We start from the raw sequence: 16,771 nt of genomic DNA on the forward strand, positions 1-16,771 counted from the left end.
TAAGTTTCATCATATGAATTTTTGGGGGAAACACATTTAGTTCATAGCAGCTGATATGCTTCAATAGATGTAAAAAAATTATATAGTTCAGCTAACTGTTCAGCTAGCAAACAGTTAGCATGCTGTTTGTTAGCATGTTTAAACCATCTAAATCCTCAATAAAACACTGATGAATTTGGAGTGGAGTAAATTGTGGGTGTTCTGCAATACAAGTTTTTGTGTCACTTTGAGTGAAGAGAAAGACATAAATTGATAGTCTGCTGTGTATGTTATACAACAGTATATGTCCATTTGTTTGCTGTTCCAGATGGAGATAGTAAACTAAAGAACCCAGCTCACTTATAAATGCTTTTTCCAACTCAAAGCTGATCAGTAGGCTGCCCTTTCTGCCTAGAACAGTTTTTCCCTACCTGACTTCACCATTCCCCACTCCTTGCCACCTCACCCTTAACTCTTGTCCTGACTCCTGCTCATTCTTCAATTCAAGCTGATGAACTCTCCTTCAGAAAGCCTCCTAAAACTGCCCTAGATGCCTGTCAAGGACAGCCTCTTCCTGCCCCATGCCGGAATTGTCTCACTCACCTTGAAATTTCTGTTTGTTGACTATTCTTCTGTCAATAGACTTTGAATTTCTACAGCATACAGATTATATTCATTTTTGACATAATATTATCAAATTAGCATAGTACACTGATGTGGTTTGGCTGTGTGCTCACCAAAATCTCATCTTGAATTGTAGCTCCCATAATTCCCATGTGTCATGGGAGGGACCTGGTGGGAGGTAATTGAATCATGGGGGCAGGTCTTTCCCATGCTGTTCTCATGATAGTGAGTAAGTCTCATGAGATCTGATGGTTTTATAAAGAGGAGTTCTTCCACACATGCTCTCTTGCCTGCTGCCATATAAGACTTGGGTTTGCTCCTCATTCGCCTTCCGCCATGATTGTGAGGCCTCCCCAGCTATGTGGAACTGTGAGTCTATTAAACCTCTTTCCTTTATAAATTACCCAGTCTCAGATAAGTCTTTATTAGCAGCGTGAGAACAGACTAATACATACACCATACACAGAATACAGTTTCTCAATAATAAATAAAGCAGCAATGACTAAATGCGTTTAGGGATTTTGATTAAAAATTACCAGATAGGTGGTTCACGTTAAAGCAGAAGGAAAAGCAGTTTGAATTAAGGCTGAGGAAACACAAAGTTGTTCTGACAATTCAAGCTAAGGATTTGGTTATTATACAGAATCATAAAATAAATGAATATATTGGTTAGAAGGGATCTTATATTACTTAAATTACCTCACAAATGATAGTCAATAGTGGGGCACGGTATGATATTCGTTGGGGAGATTATAAATCTAAAATAAATAGCACCATGCTGTCTAGCCTACATAGCATACCAACAAGAAAATCATAATTAAGAGCAAGATATTTCACATTAGTAACTAATGGGAACAACAGGGCAAAGTTTGCAGCCTAGGCATTAGAAGTAGAACATCACACCAAATGGCAAGCCAGCGGCCAAAGATAAGAACTTAGAGTCATTTCTTCTGCCTAGCAGACTGGTGTCCTTGCTTTCCCACCACTTCCTTTAAACAGACCCTTCAGGCATTTGCCTGAAAACTTAAAACTCACACCCTATTCTGTTATATGTACTGCTAGTTGCCATGTGCTCTCTCCTTCTCTCTCTCTGCCTGACTCTTCATCCCTGCCTCCTATTACCCAGGGATGAAGGACTGCCTTCCTGACTCATTGTGCTCTCCCTGCTTAGAATCTGTAAGTAAAACCCTGAACTTGTTTAGTATTGCGGTAATGAGTTGAATTTGTGCCTTCCATCTGAAGAACCAGGGGTTACTCCAAGCCAGGTTTTCCCCATGGGGGAAGGGGTGGGCAGACAAAGTTGGGCTCCCAGTGTCGGAACATTTGTCAGGCAGGCATAAACCTAGCCATGAGTCAGATTAGCCACGAGGGCGTTTGATAGTATAAACAGGTTTCCCATGTGAGGGACCCCCGGTTACAAGGGGGACAACTAGGCATTGGGTCATCTGCCAGGTCAAAGAAGTATCCCACAGAAGGCTCACTGTACACCCACATCCAGCTCCCTATCACTTCCTATAAAGACAGGGTTGCTAACTGCTCTGGTACTGGATCCCCAGTTTAGCTGGGGGCTCTCAAAACAGTAACCTGAATGTAAGCATGGTGTTCTTCTACAGTCCTCATATTATGGTTAACTGGGCACTTGTCCACTTTAGTTGGAAAAAAGAATAACATTTTATGTAAATTATTATTAATAATGCTTTAATGAACAGCCCCACTGTCCTCTTTATTTTTTTTTCTTTTAGAATAAGTTATTTTGATTCAGAAAAGACTACTGAATGAGCAGGATTATTCTGCCTGATTTATGAGGCCTTTAAAATGACAGAATAACCTTCCAATCAGAAAGCAGCACTGTAAATTTAAGATTCAGTCTGTAAGGAGGGCAAAACACTGAACTGCCACTGCACACAGATTAGAAATAAACTGCAATAACTTCCCTTTTGTATTTCTGCTTGAATATAGTATAAGAATGCAAACTTTGGTATAAGTATGTGATTGATGATTCCTAATGAAGATTATTTTTAAAGAGGGCAAAATAGGAGACTTGTTCTTAATTAATAAGGGGAAAATATTGAACTTGGTTCTTTATTTCTGTTAATGAATTTGCTTAAAGTATGAATTTTCTTATACATGTGTCATACTGGAATGCATATTAATTGCATCTGCTGATGTGTGTTTGTGATAATGTGTGGCTGGAATTATGGCTATATAAATATAACATGTTGTATTATTGTAATTTGAAATGCATTAGGCATTAGAAAATATAAATTATATAATAAATATCTTTTTTATACCACTCACTCTCAGAAATAAACAATGATGTTATAAGCTTCTTATACTCAAATGTCAAAATGTTGTTAGAGTATATACTTTGACTGAACTTGCTGTGAATTTGAACCTTTATCTATATTAGATATTGTTAAATTTGTCCCCTAAGTTATTTTAACAATGAACATTCCAACCAGCTGAAAATATGTGACTGTAACCTTTATATCATCAACAACACTTGATGTTTTCAGAATCTCGATTTTCTTGCCCTATTTGTTGGGTGTGAAATTATATCCCATTGGGCCATTTCCTGATTACTAGGGACAGTGGAGAGGAGGTGGAGAGGTTCAGATTTCCTCTATTTTTAATTGCCTTCTCAAATTATTGCTTTATGTTAGTATTTTTTCTGTATTGATTTCTATGAATTCTTCATATGCTCTGGATAACTAATTCTCTGTCTTGTATATGCTTTGCATATATTTCTGCCAGTCTGTCAATTCTTTTTACTTGAGATAGTGAATATGCAATATTCTTTGGAATTTTCTACAAAAATTACTACATTTTTGTTTTTCATAGTATTTAGTACACCTGTTGTTAGCTTTTAGTGCAAACAAGAGTTATAAATTTTTTCATGAATGAACTAATTTTTTTCAGCACTATTAATTGAATATGCTGCCCTTTCCTCATGAATTTTCACATCCAAGTCTGCTAAAAAGGAGGGGAAGAAAATTTCGGAAGGTCAATTCATGTTTATACATTTAACTAGATTTTAAGCTAAAACAGGAAAGAAAAGAGGATCAACAGGTACCATGATTTTAAAGAATCCTTGGATAGGACACTAACAAATTTGTAGCCCAAGCGACCATGAAAATTACACAAATAGAAAAATGTGAAACACTGAGGCAGCAAAGTCAAGTTGAAATGCAATATGAATTGATAAAAATGAGGAATGTTTTAAGATATTTTATATACTTCATTTTTTCAGAAAATTACTCAATTTTACTTTGGTTTCTAAATGACTGTAAGAGGTAGAAAGAGTGTATTCTTCAAAGGAATTTTGCAAAAAAAATAAATTAATTAATTAAGTGATAACACATAAGCAGCATTGAGCATCCAATGCAGTAAGATGACCTTCTCCTGAAGGGAAATCAGACATCATAGCTACTTTCTAATGCTTACATGAAGAAAATCCTTAAAGCATTCTTTGAAGATTGAATTTGTAGAAAAGAGAGCAGTAATTTCTTAACAAAACATAAAAAATATCATAAAATTTATGTCTTTAGCTAAAACTTCGAATTTCTACCTCTTCCATTTTACATAAGTATGAACAAAAAGCAAAAGCAATTGTGAAAAAACATCTTGAATAAAAAATTTTTAAAAAAGGAATTGAATGGAGAATTAGGCAAAATTTATAGTAAAATTATTACAAAAATACAAAATGATTTCTTTTGTATTTGTATAGAAATATTAAAATTAATATGGAAGTTCTTGATTATGATATCCAGCCAGTTAAGAAATGTGATTAATATGCTGCTTTAACAGACTTTATTTTTATTAATATGAGGCTTTTTTTAAAGTATATTTTTGTTGAACACAAAATTTTTAAGAAAAGTTTCATTGGGATTCATACACTTTATGACTATGTCCTTGTATTAAATTTGTTAACCTGTGATAAAAAACGATCAATTATTTGAAATGTTCATTATCTGAAAAATTACAAGACTAATATCCATACGTGGTTATTTATCCATATATCGGCAATTCCTGTTATTACAATTTTTCCAAAATGATCTTTTAAACCTTCTGGTGTTTGATTTAATCAGTGAATCTAATGTGTGATGTCTTTTGAGTTAAGATATTCATAAAAATTGTCCTCCAATTCAGTAAAATTATTGGAAAAATTATTGAACAAATGGATTTAAATATAACCAATTTCCCATTTCTTTATGGTTATATACTTTTTTTTTTTTTTTTGTCGTCGTCGTTTTTTGAGACAGAATCTTACTCTGTTGCCCAGGCTAGAGTGCAGTGGTGTGATCTCGGCTCACTGTAACTCTGTCTTCCAGGTTCAAGTGATTCTCCTGCCTCAGCATCCTGAGTAGCTGGGACTACAGGCACACACCACCACGCCTGGCTAATGTTTATATTTTTAGTAGAGACACTGTTTCTCCATGTTGGCCAGGCTGGTCTCAAACTCCGGACCTCAAGTGATCCACCTGCCTTGGCCTCCTAAAGTACTGGGATTACAGGCATGAGCCACCATGCGCAGCCTATGGCCATATATTCTGAAATATTTAGCAGTTTCTCTGCCAGCAGGGCTATACATTGTCTCATTAAATATATGTGAGTATACTTAGAAGTTATGGTCATATAAATTTTATGTAAAATGATTGAAATATGTTAGTAATGTATCATCCTATTCCAAACATGTGTTCTGTGAAAATTATTTTATTTTTGTTGCCATTGAAAATATCCTGGGCAATAAAATTTCTTAAATTTTATTTAAGAAATGAAAAACATTATTTAAGAAATAAATTTTTATTTAGAAAATTTTATTGCCCAGTATATTTTCAGTGGCAACAAAAATAAAATAATTTTCTTAAATGGGCAAATGCCTCACCAATCCACTGAAAAGAGATTTCTTCAAACTACTTAGAGAGGCATGCTTAGTTCCTAACTCATAGGATAGTAGTGAGATTTAAATGGAAAATAATTCACAAACACCAACTTTGGGACATAAAGTTCTGAAATACTTATACTATAATTAAAATTGTTATACAATCAGCTAGAACAAAATTAAAGATAAACTACTATTTATAAAACCATGATTCCCATCCACAATTGTATTTGTTTACTTTTTGTAACCCCATTACCTGTCTATATAGACATAATCCTCTTGTAGTTATATTTTTGTCTTAAATTTAAAAATGTATTTTGTGAAAACCTATGCACATTACTAAATAGACAATTTTAATATTTAATGTCTATATAATGTATCAAATAACATGAATATTTCTATTTGTTTTCTGAATATTTTAAAAATTTTCAGTATCATAAATACTTCTAAGGTTAACTTTTCTTGCCATCCCACCATTAGGGAGCCTCATGATTTTAAAATCAAGCTTGATAGAATAATGTCACTTCATTGTTGTTTAAATTGCAGTCTAAATAAATAAACATAGATGAATGCATATTTATCTATAAATTTATATCTGTATATGGATATCTTTATCTATGTATACATATTTACTTATAATAAATCTGAACATATTTCTTACCAATTTTACAATAGATTTATATAACATATATAAACTTTGTGGCCATAGTTGCTGTAAATATTTTTTATGTAGGCCAAATTCCTTCTTATTCTGAAAACCTATAAAGGGTTTTCTTTCTATATGGTTAAATGTATCTTTTGCTTTCTAATTTCTGCTATCACTTTAAAGCATAAAATAAGCATCTTTTAGGAGAGCTTATGAAGCTTCAAATAAATTTTCTCATTTTCTATTATTTAAACATTTTATTGACTCAATACAATTGAAATTTATTTTGGTGTTCATCTACATATGGATTTGCTAATTTTAGTTAGTTTAAAGAGCATTGTATAAAAGTTCTCTTATTTTTTCCATTATATTGAGATTTTCCCATTTTAAAATATGATAACTATATAGAATCTACTTTTATTTAGAGTAGATATAGATAAAAGAATAGAAGCTACTTGTAGCTTTTTATTCTGTTCATTTTGGTATCTATTTTTTAATACCACTTCTAATTTCAACTACTTTGTTGTTATTTCTGAAGATTGAATTAAATGTGTTAGGATTCTTATATCTTTATGTTTTCTGTCATAAATATGCATTATTAAAAAACAATTATGTTCACTACCGTAATTCATTCAGGACAAGGGTTAAATATGACAGTTCTTTCAGGATTATAAAAATTATATTGTGTATTACATTTGGACTTATTCAAACTATGAAAATTAATGAATTTACATCCTCCTGAGACATTTTTTCAACTTAAAAAGTAAGATGGTTTTATGGAATTTTAAACTTGATGTAGGGGATACTGATCATTTTGTAAATTAAACACTGGCAAACACTCTTTTACAGGAACAGAATTTTTTTTCTTTTAAAAAATTCTTCTGAAAAGCTACAAATAAAGATACTGTTATGTCAAACAAGGCTTATATTCTACTGAATACTTTAGGAAACTAGCTGACCTGAAGACCCTACTTTGAACCCAAATTGCTCTTTCATATTAGTGGCTCCTCACCCTTTTGGCCTGCTTCCAGACTTTAGAAAATTTTATGTAATGTTCAGCTTACATTAGAAAAAACCCAGCTCATTTTACAGAGAGGTTTTCTACAACACTTGTGCGTGTATGTGATAGGACTACAGTCAAGAAAAAAAATTGAGAGAAATGTTTTCTAAAATGGGATGACTTTAATGAAACTGCTCAGTCTGTACAACAGTATCATGTATTTTACTTGAATGAAGTTGTTAAACAAGATCTCTGTTTACGTATACTGTTGTGCAGTTATCAACCCAATCAAAAACTCACTCATTGTTTTTTAATTCAAAAGTGATTAGCAAATGCTGAGAAGTCACCTTATCTCAGTAAAACACAGGTACCAACTCAGAGTAAATATTTTGGTAAACAATTATTCTGTCCTTGCATATTCAGCAGTGTGCTAAATTATGCATAATCTTGCATAAGTAATAAGTGAAGGTAGCTTAAATTCAGCTTTTTTTTTTAACCTGACCTATTTCTTTCAGTGCTGTTAGCTGCTTAAATCATGTATGAGCTTTCTGTAAAGCTTCAATGAGTAGCTCGGGTAGAGAAACTTCAGTAATAAATTTCAGGAGAAGACAAGTTTTTTGACAGGCATAATGCAACACATACAGAGTCTGGAACTCACACTCTGGGAATTTAGAGCAATCCTTGCAAAGCAGCTTTTCCCTGTTACATTAATAGAGAAAATGAAGTATGAAAGTCCTCAGGAATTACTGCTAGGTGTAATTTAAATAATTTACTAGAAGACAGTTCAGCACATGCATAGAACAGGGGCATACAGAGTTTGCCATAAGCAGTTTATAAATAAACTATATTCTGCTGAAGTAAGTCAGGCATAAATTATATCTATTCCTTTTGTGGCTGTACCCCGTTCCTCATTGTAATAGTTATTTTTTAAAAATTTCTGGGTTATGACCTTCTCCTGGAAATCACAGACATTGCCTGCCTTGTACCTTGCTTATGAGCTTCCTTGTGGTTAATGGTTTGGTGGCTATGAGATCAAAGTAAAATTACTATTGCTGGAAATAAAGAAAAAAATGCATTACATATCTGTAAACAGAATTCCGAAAGAATTTCTTATCCTGGTTTGGGGTGGGGGAGATTTGTGGCCAAAGAGCATTAAAGGGATTCTGGCTATTTTATTAAAGGTTTTACACCTTAGAGAGAGAGAAAGAGAGAGAAAGGTATTTTCTATTTTGTGCCTCGAATATTATGCCTTAAATTATCAAACCAAAATAAAAATGCCAAAAGGAAATACATATAATGAAGACTCAAAATTATGCAGAAATTATTTGTAAAACATGCATATGGAGGTTAAAAGGCTTCCATTCATAGAGTCTTGAGTTATTAAAGAGTGGATGGGCTGTAATGGCAGTAAAGGTTTTCCTCAAATATACTGCTAGTCCTTTGCAGAGAGACTTTGTTCAAGGAAGATGATCTCAAGTGCTTGCTGTACTCAAGCCATCAGATTTTAAATTAGTGTTCTGTGACTTTTACTTTCACTTAGCTTCCTTTTGATAAAGAAAACAGACTCCTTGGAAAATTAGTATAGATTAAGAAGTGAATAGCTATGATGTTACATGAGAAATACAGAAAGATAATGTTCATTCTCATAAATTCACTTTTATATATATATAAATCACACTTTCTATGTTGCCTTTTGGAGTAATATGCACTGCAGTTCCTCAGCTCCCCATATATATGAATATGTGTATGTACTCATTTGATTGATAGATAGATATCAGAGTTAAAATTTTTTGTGGGAATTCATACTCTATATACGGGGGTTCTGACTAGAACTTATATCCTACACAGAGGGAATAGTGGGGAGCAAAAAAGACAATACTGCAGTGACGATGCTTTTATTCTCAGGATCAATTTTGTAATAATGGCCTCATAATTAGAAAACACCTGAATAGAGGAAAGTGTTTTCTGAGCCTTGATCTGGAATGTGGAATGAAAATACACTTTTATTTGTCTTAAATGAAGAACAAAGACTTGATGTAGTTGCCACATGTACATTCCAGTTTGGGCTTTGATTTATTTATTTGATCTTCATATGTGATTCTATGTCTTCATTGGGGAATATTGCTTATGGTGATGGGTCTGCATTGAAAAACTTGGATCAGAACCCTAAAATTAGCTGTCTGGCTATTATGTGTTAGAACCTGTCACCCTAACTCAGTGCTATAACTAGCTAAATTAAACAGATACAATGGATATGCCTCCTGTAGCATAATTAAGAAAGTTACATAAAACCCCCTGATGCTCATTTGGGCTTGTACTTGTCTGAATACAGGAAGAAATGAAGAAATTCTAAAATGTTCCTGTCCTTGGTAGGTAAACAAGATCAACATGTGTGAAATTATAGCTAGAGATTATTGCTAAAATAATTTATAATTTTCTATGTGCCTCATTCTCACAAGTGGAGTACATTCCTATACAGCTATTGTAGATGCTAGTCTCACAACTTAGTTTGAGAAATGCTGAAATATTCTCTGCATTTAGGTAAGGGCATTTAAAAACTCTGAGAAAATACTGTTTTAATATTCAAAAGAAGTAATATAAGAAATGTAAAATATAAATTCTTTTACACCAATATTCATACAAGAATAAAGCTTGATTCTATGAGTGTGAGTGTTAGGTACAGTACTTGTTGATTGGACGTGGGTGGCAAGGTTGGGCAGGGGTAAAGGACTAGTGGTGCCTTATGATGCTGAGGAAGCGAATCTCCATTTGACCACCAGAGAGAATCCTGAGAAATAAGAGCTACGAAGAGGTCCTAGGGTTAATGAAAAGCAGGGGCATATGTCCAAGTGAAAGAAAGTGGTGTCAGAGGAAAATAACAAATTCACAGCTCCACAGTTTTGACTTTGGCCAGTCTGGGGTTGGCACAAACTCAACTTCTTGTCGTTTTAGTTAGTCACTTATAAATCTGCAATGAGAACACATTGATAATAGAATCCTTCCTTATTTGTTGATAGATTTGACACTTGTATGAAAATCTAAGTCATTTATTACTCTAATAGGAATCATCCCTCCAACATAGCTTCTTTATCAGTGATTGTTTCTATGTTAACATGTTGAACTTGTTACTGTAATGGAAAGTCTGGCAGCTCCTCTCATATTACGATATGAAAGAAATATCCTACAAGAGAAAGAAATCAAGTTAAGCAAGTGCACAGATGCATTATAATCTACCATATAGCCACTTTATAAGATACTTGTGTGTATGTGGTGTGTGTGTGTGTATGATATTTGTATTTTTGATAGTTGTTTGTTTAGTTGGCTATGATGAAGATTTTCTTATGATGAAGATTCTCAGAAATGTCAGCATAGCTAATGCCAGGTTTTCTACATACAGGGAATTTACCCAATATCTTTTTCTACTTGGGCTCATTGAACTCAAGAGATTTATTGTGGATAAGCAGAAAACAGACATTTTAAAGAAAAAAAAAGCCCCCGTTTTACTACTCTCATATAAGGTGCCTGTGAAAAAAATCTGTATATCAATCCAATCAAAAACAGGAGTTTAATAAATAGGACTTTATAAATTGTAGAGGAACCTTTTATTCAGATTCAGGAAATCTGGTTTTAGTCTCATTTCTGTCCGTATGATAGACTCCAAGAAATCTGCACAATTTTAACTTATTGAAAAAACCTAATCAATATACCTTACAAACAAAATAACAAAAAAGTAACTGAATAGCAATATACCCATAGCACTATTTTCATTTATACTCTTTTATAGCACATTGTAGAGACTGAGTGAATATAGAATAAATGGAAAGCCCTTTTCTCCTCAGTGTTAGTATAGCTTATCTCTGTAAAATGAACAAAAGAATCAAGCATTTTTTCTATTTATGGTACCTTTCAGAAACTAAATTTTAGTTTACTTATAGCAATGCTGGTATAGCAAACAGTATCTTGGTTCTCCATTCACTCATCTCTCTTTTTTTTTTTTTTTTTTTTTTTTTTTGAGACGGAGTCTTGCTGTTGCCCAGGCTGGAGTGCCCTGGCGCGATCTCGGCTCACTGCAGGCTCCGCCCCCGGGGTTCACGCCATTTTCCTGCCTCAGCCTCCCCAGTAGCTGGGACTACAGGAGCCCGCCACCTCGCCCGGCTAATTTTTTGTATTTTTAGTAGAGACGGGGTTTCACCGTGTTAGCCAGGATGGTCTTGATCTCCTGACCTCGTGATCCGCCCGCCTAGGTCTCCCAAAATGCTGGGATTACAGGCGTGTGCCACCGCGCCTGGCCTCATCTCTTAATTCGAGTAATTTTACATAAGCAACAATGGGGTAGGTACAATGTACCAATTACTGAGTATACTGTGTACCAGAAACTAATGCTGAGGATGTTTGAAATTACTTATGACCTGGAGTTAATCATCAATAGAAATTGTATAATGTAATTTACATTAGCATTGAAACTAGCATTGGATTAACCTTTGGAAAAATTTTCCTTGTAAGGTTCTTCTTTTTATGCATACTCTAACAGTAAGCTCTATGTTTCCAATCATTTCTACAGTAAAATGTAACTTGTGACTTATGCTATTAATTAATAAAAAGTGTTTCTTGAGTCTATAATTCGAACTAGGTTGATATATTGTTATAATTTTCTTTATTCCAATTCTGCTTGAATTAGCTTTAAATAGTAAAAATATAGCATCATTTGAACTCTTTTAAACAATGTTCTTCAGAAAACCGTATTTTTATTATAGAATTCAACATTCAGTAGATTAAATTATGTTAACATGAAATTTCTTCTGAATATGCAATAAATAGGTTGTAGACCTGATTAAAAACAGCTTAGTTAAAAGAATTCCATTAACATCATTACAATGATAGAGAAAATAATGTGCAAAACAGAGTCCCTGTCATGATCCTGACCTGCTGATACAAATTAAAATAAAGAAAAGTGTCATATTTCTCTGTGGTTCAACTTGGGTTCACCTAATAGAACTCTGACAAAAGCAAATGTTTTGTCACTTACTCTGTTGCCAAGAACATTTTAGTGCATAATTAATGATAATCCATTCCTTAATGTGTGTATATGAATGAACACAAAGTTGTTGCTGGTGCCACAGAAACAATATCATTTTCAATGTGAAGAGAGCAGCACGATTTCTACTAAAATAATGAACTGTGGAAAGGATAATGGAAGGTGTTAGGAGCATAATAAACATGATTAGAGTGGACGAGGAGAAAAGAACGGTATTCAACACCATCAGGATTTTTATCTTAGAAAAAAAAGTAAGTCCTTGAAGGGTTTCCATGGCCCTTCTCACTATGTGGTCTATAAATATCATGCAATATGCAGTCTGTTGCTTAGTTTACATCTCTGTCTTGCATGCTGACCCCTTCTTCTCAAATTGACAGACAGTATCTGGTGTTTTCTGGAGCAGTGCTTACTACTTCACTGTGCATATACATTACTCGGGGGAGGTTAACAGGTAGACTGTAATTCATCAGATCTGAATTAGAGGTGAGGACCAAGATTCTGCTTTTTAAACTAGCTCCCAAGTGATGCCATTTTTTGCTGGTCCATGGATCACACTTTGGCCTCTTCTCAGCCAACACAATTTTCATGGGCAGTTAATCCACTGCCATGATTTCATATATCCTGTATGTTCGCGATTTGTTATTCCTTATCCTCAGTCTCAACTCTTCTAATCTTCACAATCTTTAATTTGACATATTAAAAACTAAGCTCATATGGTCATCCTGAAACCCAATCTTCCTGGTTTATGCTCTGCTTATTATATTAATGATACCATCATTCCTCAGGTTGCCAAAGATGGTCATATCATTCCCATTTTACACTTACGGCTTTGAAAGTTAGGTAGTCTCTTAAAATGGGTCTGCTAGTAAAAGTAGCCTGTGTCTAAACACATGTTATCTGATTTCAAAGAGTGTGCTCATTTACTATATATAATTGTCTCTTTCTAGAATAACTTTCCCTTTCTTTCCCACAGATGAACTATACTTTTTTATAAAATGTATTTCCTATGTGAAACCATCCCCAGTTTTTCCAGGAAGCATAACATCTTCCTTCCTCTATGATTCTATGGAAGTTTGGTATCCACTGTTTTCAAGGAACACGTCACAATGCATTTCAACTGTTGGTTGGGTTGCATGTCTCCTCTTACCTTAGAATGTGAGCTCCTTGAAGTTAAGGACTGTGTCTTATTTATCTGTTAATTATTTTATTAGAAATAAGGAAACACTCGATTGTTTTAAAAATTTTTAAAGTGATATAAAAATATAGAAAAAAAATTTCTTCTTCCAAATTCCTCTCTCTAAATCTCACTTCTCTGCATTTAGGTAACCACGGAAAATATGTAAAATTATATAGAAATATAGAGAAAAAAAGAAAATCCATATTCCAAATACTCTTTCCAAATCCCGCTCTGCATTTGGGTAACCATTGTTATTAGTTTGGCGTGCAGCTCTTGAAAACGTAGTCTATGGACGTTTATTTATATACCTTATATATAATCTCCATCTCTGCATAGCTATAAGTATATATACATAAACACATAGTTTAAAAATTGGATGATGTGCATATTATTCTGTAACTTGCTTTTATTTGCAGTAGTGGTATATCTTGGGCAACTTTTTCATACTATATATACACACACACACAATATTCTTTTAAAGAATATAAGTGAATCCATGGTATAGAGTTATAAAGTTTTAATCACTTACATATGTAGAGAGACATAATTTAAACGTTTAGTATTTTTCTATTACATGTAAAACTGAAAGAAAATATTTTATTGTTTTCATCCCTGTACAAGTATTTCTCTATAATAGATATCTAGACTTGATGTCACTGATTCAAAGATATATGTCTGCAATGTTGATACATACAGCCAAATTGTCTGCTAAGCAGTCTGGGCTAATTTATACTGACAAATAGAAGAGCCATGATTTTTTACTAAAACATTTTTGCTCTCAGCCACATTAGGTCTTATCAAAACTATTAATTTTTGCCAACAAAATGGGTGAAAAATTATGCCTTATAATTATATATTTTTTCATTTCTCTGATTACCTATGATCTTAGGATTTTTCTGGAAATGCTTTGGCTGTTTGAATGTTTTCTCTATGATGGCTGTTCTTACTGTTTGGTCATTTTTCTTTGGGTTGTTTTCCTGGTTTGCAATGATTTTCAGAAGTTCTCTATATATTTAAGATATTAATGCATTTTTATATGTTACAAATATTTTTCTCAGTCTTTAAAAAATGTATTTAAAATGTATATGACATAAAACATTTTTTATTTTTGCATATCCAAATTTCACATTTTTCTATTATCTTTATGTTTGTTGTTTTATTGCTTATATCTATTTATTTTACTTCTTTAGTTCCTTGTTTATTTCAGAGTTATTATGTTACTTTACATACAGTAAGAGTCACCATTTATAGGTATATACTTGGATGAGTTTCATTAAACCTAAGTAGTTTCATAACCACCACCACAATGAAGATATAGAATGTTTTTGTTACTGCCAAAAAGTGAACTTATTCCCCTTGTAGGCAATTGCCAACCCCCTGGCAACCACTTATCTGACTTCTCTTCCTATTCCTTAATTTTTTCCATTATGGAATATAAATAGGGTCATTCAGTATGCAGGGTTTGGTAGTGATTTTTAAATTCATCCATGTTGTGCATATTTCAGCAGCTAATTCTTTTTATTGTTCAATAGTACTCTGTTACAAAGATGAACCAGAATTTCTTTTATCCATTGACCAGTTGGATATTTGGGTTGTTTCTATGTTTTGGCAATTATAAATAAATTATTATATACAGTTATTACAGGTCTTTATGTGGACAAATGTTTTCATCTTATTGGTTAAATAACTAGGAGTGACATTACTGGGTTTTATAGTTAGCTAAGATGCCTATAATATTTTTCATTTTCACCAGCAATATGTGAGAGTTGCTGTATTCCTCATCCTTGTCAGGACTTGATATTGTCAGGTTGTTTGTTTGTTCAGCCATTTTACGTGGGTAGTAATATTTATTTTTGGCTTCGCTTTGCATTTCTATAAAGACTAATGATGATGAGAATCTGTCCATGTACTTATTTACTACCTGTACCTCTGAATAGAAGTGTCTGTTAGGCCAGACACTGTGGCTCAAGCCTGTAATCCCAGCACTTTGGGAGGCCGAGATGGGTGGATCACGAGGTCAGGAGTTTGAGACCAGCCTGGCCAACATAGTGAAACCCCATCTCTACTAAAAATACAAAAATTAGCTGGGCATGGTGGCACACACCTGTAGTCCCAGCTACTCAGGAGGCTGAGGCAGCAGGAGAATGGCTTGAATCCAGGAGGCAGAGGTTGCGGTGAGCCGAGATTGTGCCACTGCATTTCAGCCTGGGCAACAGAGCAAGACTCTGTCTCAAAAGAAGTGTCTGTTCAAATTTCTCCCCTTTAAAAATATTATATTGTTAGTTTCCTTATTTTTGAGTTGAGGAGTTTTTCTGGATACCAGTCCTTTATTCCGTAAGTGTTTTGCCAGTATTTCTCCCTAGTCTGTGCTTGCTGGGGTTTTTTTTGTGTTTTTTTTTTGTTTGTTTGTTTTGTTTTTTTTTGTTTTCTTTTCATTTTGTAACACTGTTTTTCAAAGAGCAGATGTTTTTAATTTTAAGAAGTCCAATTTCTCCAATGTTTCCTTTATGCTTGCTTTCTATATTCTGCTTAAGATAACCCAAAGTCACAATGATAACTTTTTGGGTATGTTTGCTTTTAGATTAAATGTTTTAGTGTTTTAGTCTTTACATTTAGGTCTAGGGTCTATTTTTAGTTTTGTTTCATACGGTGTGAGGTGAGTATGTAGGTTCATTTTCTGTCAGGTGTCCAGTTGTCCTGACATGATTTACAGAAAAAAACATATTTCTCCATTAAAATATCTTGACACTTGTCACATATCAACTAAGCATCTGTGTTGTATTATTTATCTGTGGTTGTTTAACAGATTACCACAAAATTTCGTGGCTGCAAACATTAAATATTTCTTAGCTCACATTTTTTGTGGGTCAGGGACCCAGAAGCAGCTTTACTGCATAGCTTGGCTAAAGCCTTTTACAAACCTGCAATCAAAGTTTTGGCTAGGGCTTCAGTCAAGACTCAAACAAGGGAAGATCTGCTTCCAAGCTTGGCTATTAGCAGGACTTAGGTCTTCAAAGGATACTGAGCAGGATACCAGTTCCTTGCTAAGAGGGCCTCTCCGTAGAGATAGCTGGCTTCCCTCAGAGTGAAAGATCTATTCACCAATTACTTCCACCATCTACTGAGATGATTCTATGTTTCTTTTTCAGTCTATTGATATTGGCTGATGTTTAAAACACTGACTGAATTTTGAATGTTGAACCAACCTTGTATGCCTGGAATAAACCTCAATGGTCATAATGTATTTGGTACATAATATATTTGATAAACGATGCATTTGGTACATAATGTATTTGGTAAATAATGCATGTATACACACACAAACTTATACACTCACACACAGTAATTATATATATTTTATATATATACACACACACACATGTATGTACTGTGGGGGGAATACATTAGGGCCACAGGTAATCCTGACC

The 16,771-nt window shown here is 33.7% G+C and overlaps 1 long non-coding RNA gene across 2 annotated transcripts in view; it reads left to right on the forward strand.

Moving 5' to 3' along the window:
- LOC134810342 (uncharacterized) overlaps nt 1–16,771 on the forward strand; it is a 446,369-nt gene that overhangs the window by 99,469 nt on the left and 330,129 nt on the right. The gene's annotated exons all lie outside the window — the stretch shown is intronic.

This window comes from Pan troglodytes, chromosome 5 (genome assembly GCF_028858775.2).
Source record: "Pan troglodytes isolate AG18354 chromosome 5, NHGRI_mPanTro3-v2.0_pri, whole genome shotgun sequence".
In the NCBI taxonomy this organism is placed as follows: Eukaryota; Metazoa; Chordata; class Mammalia; order Primates; family Hominidae; genus Pan; species Pan troglodytes.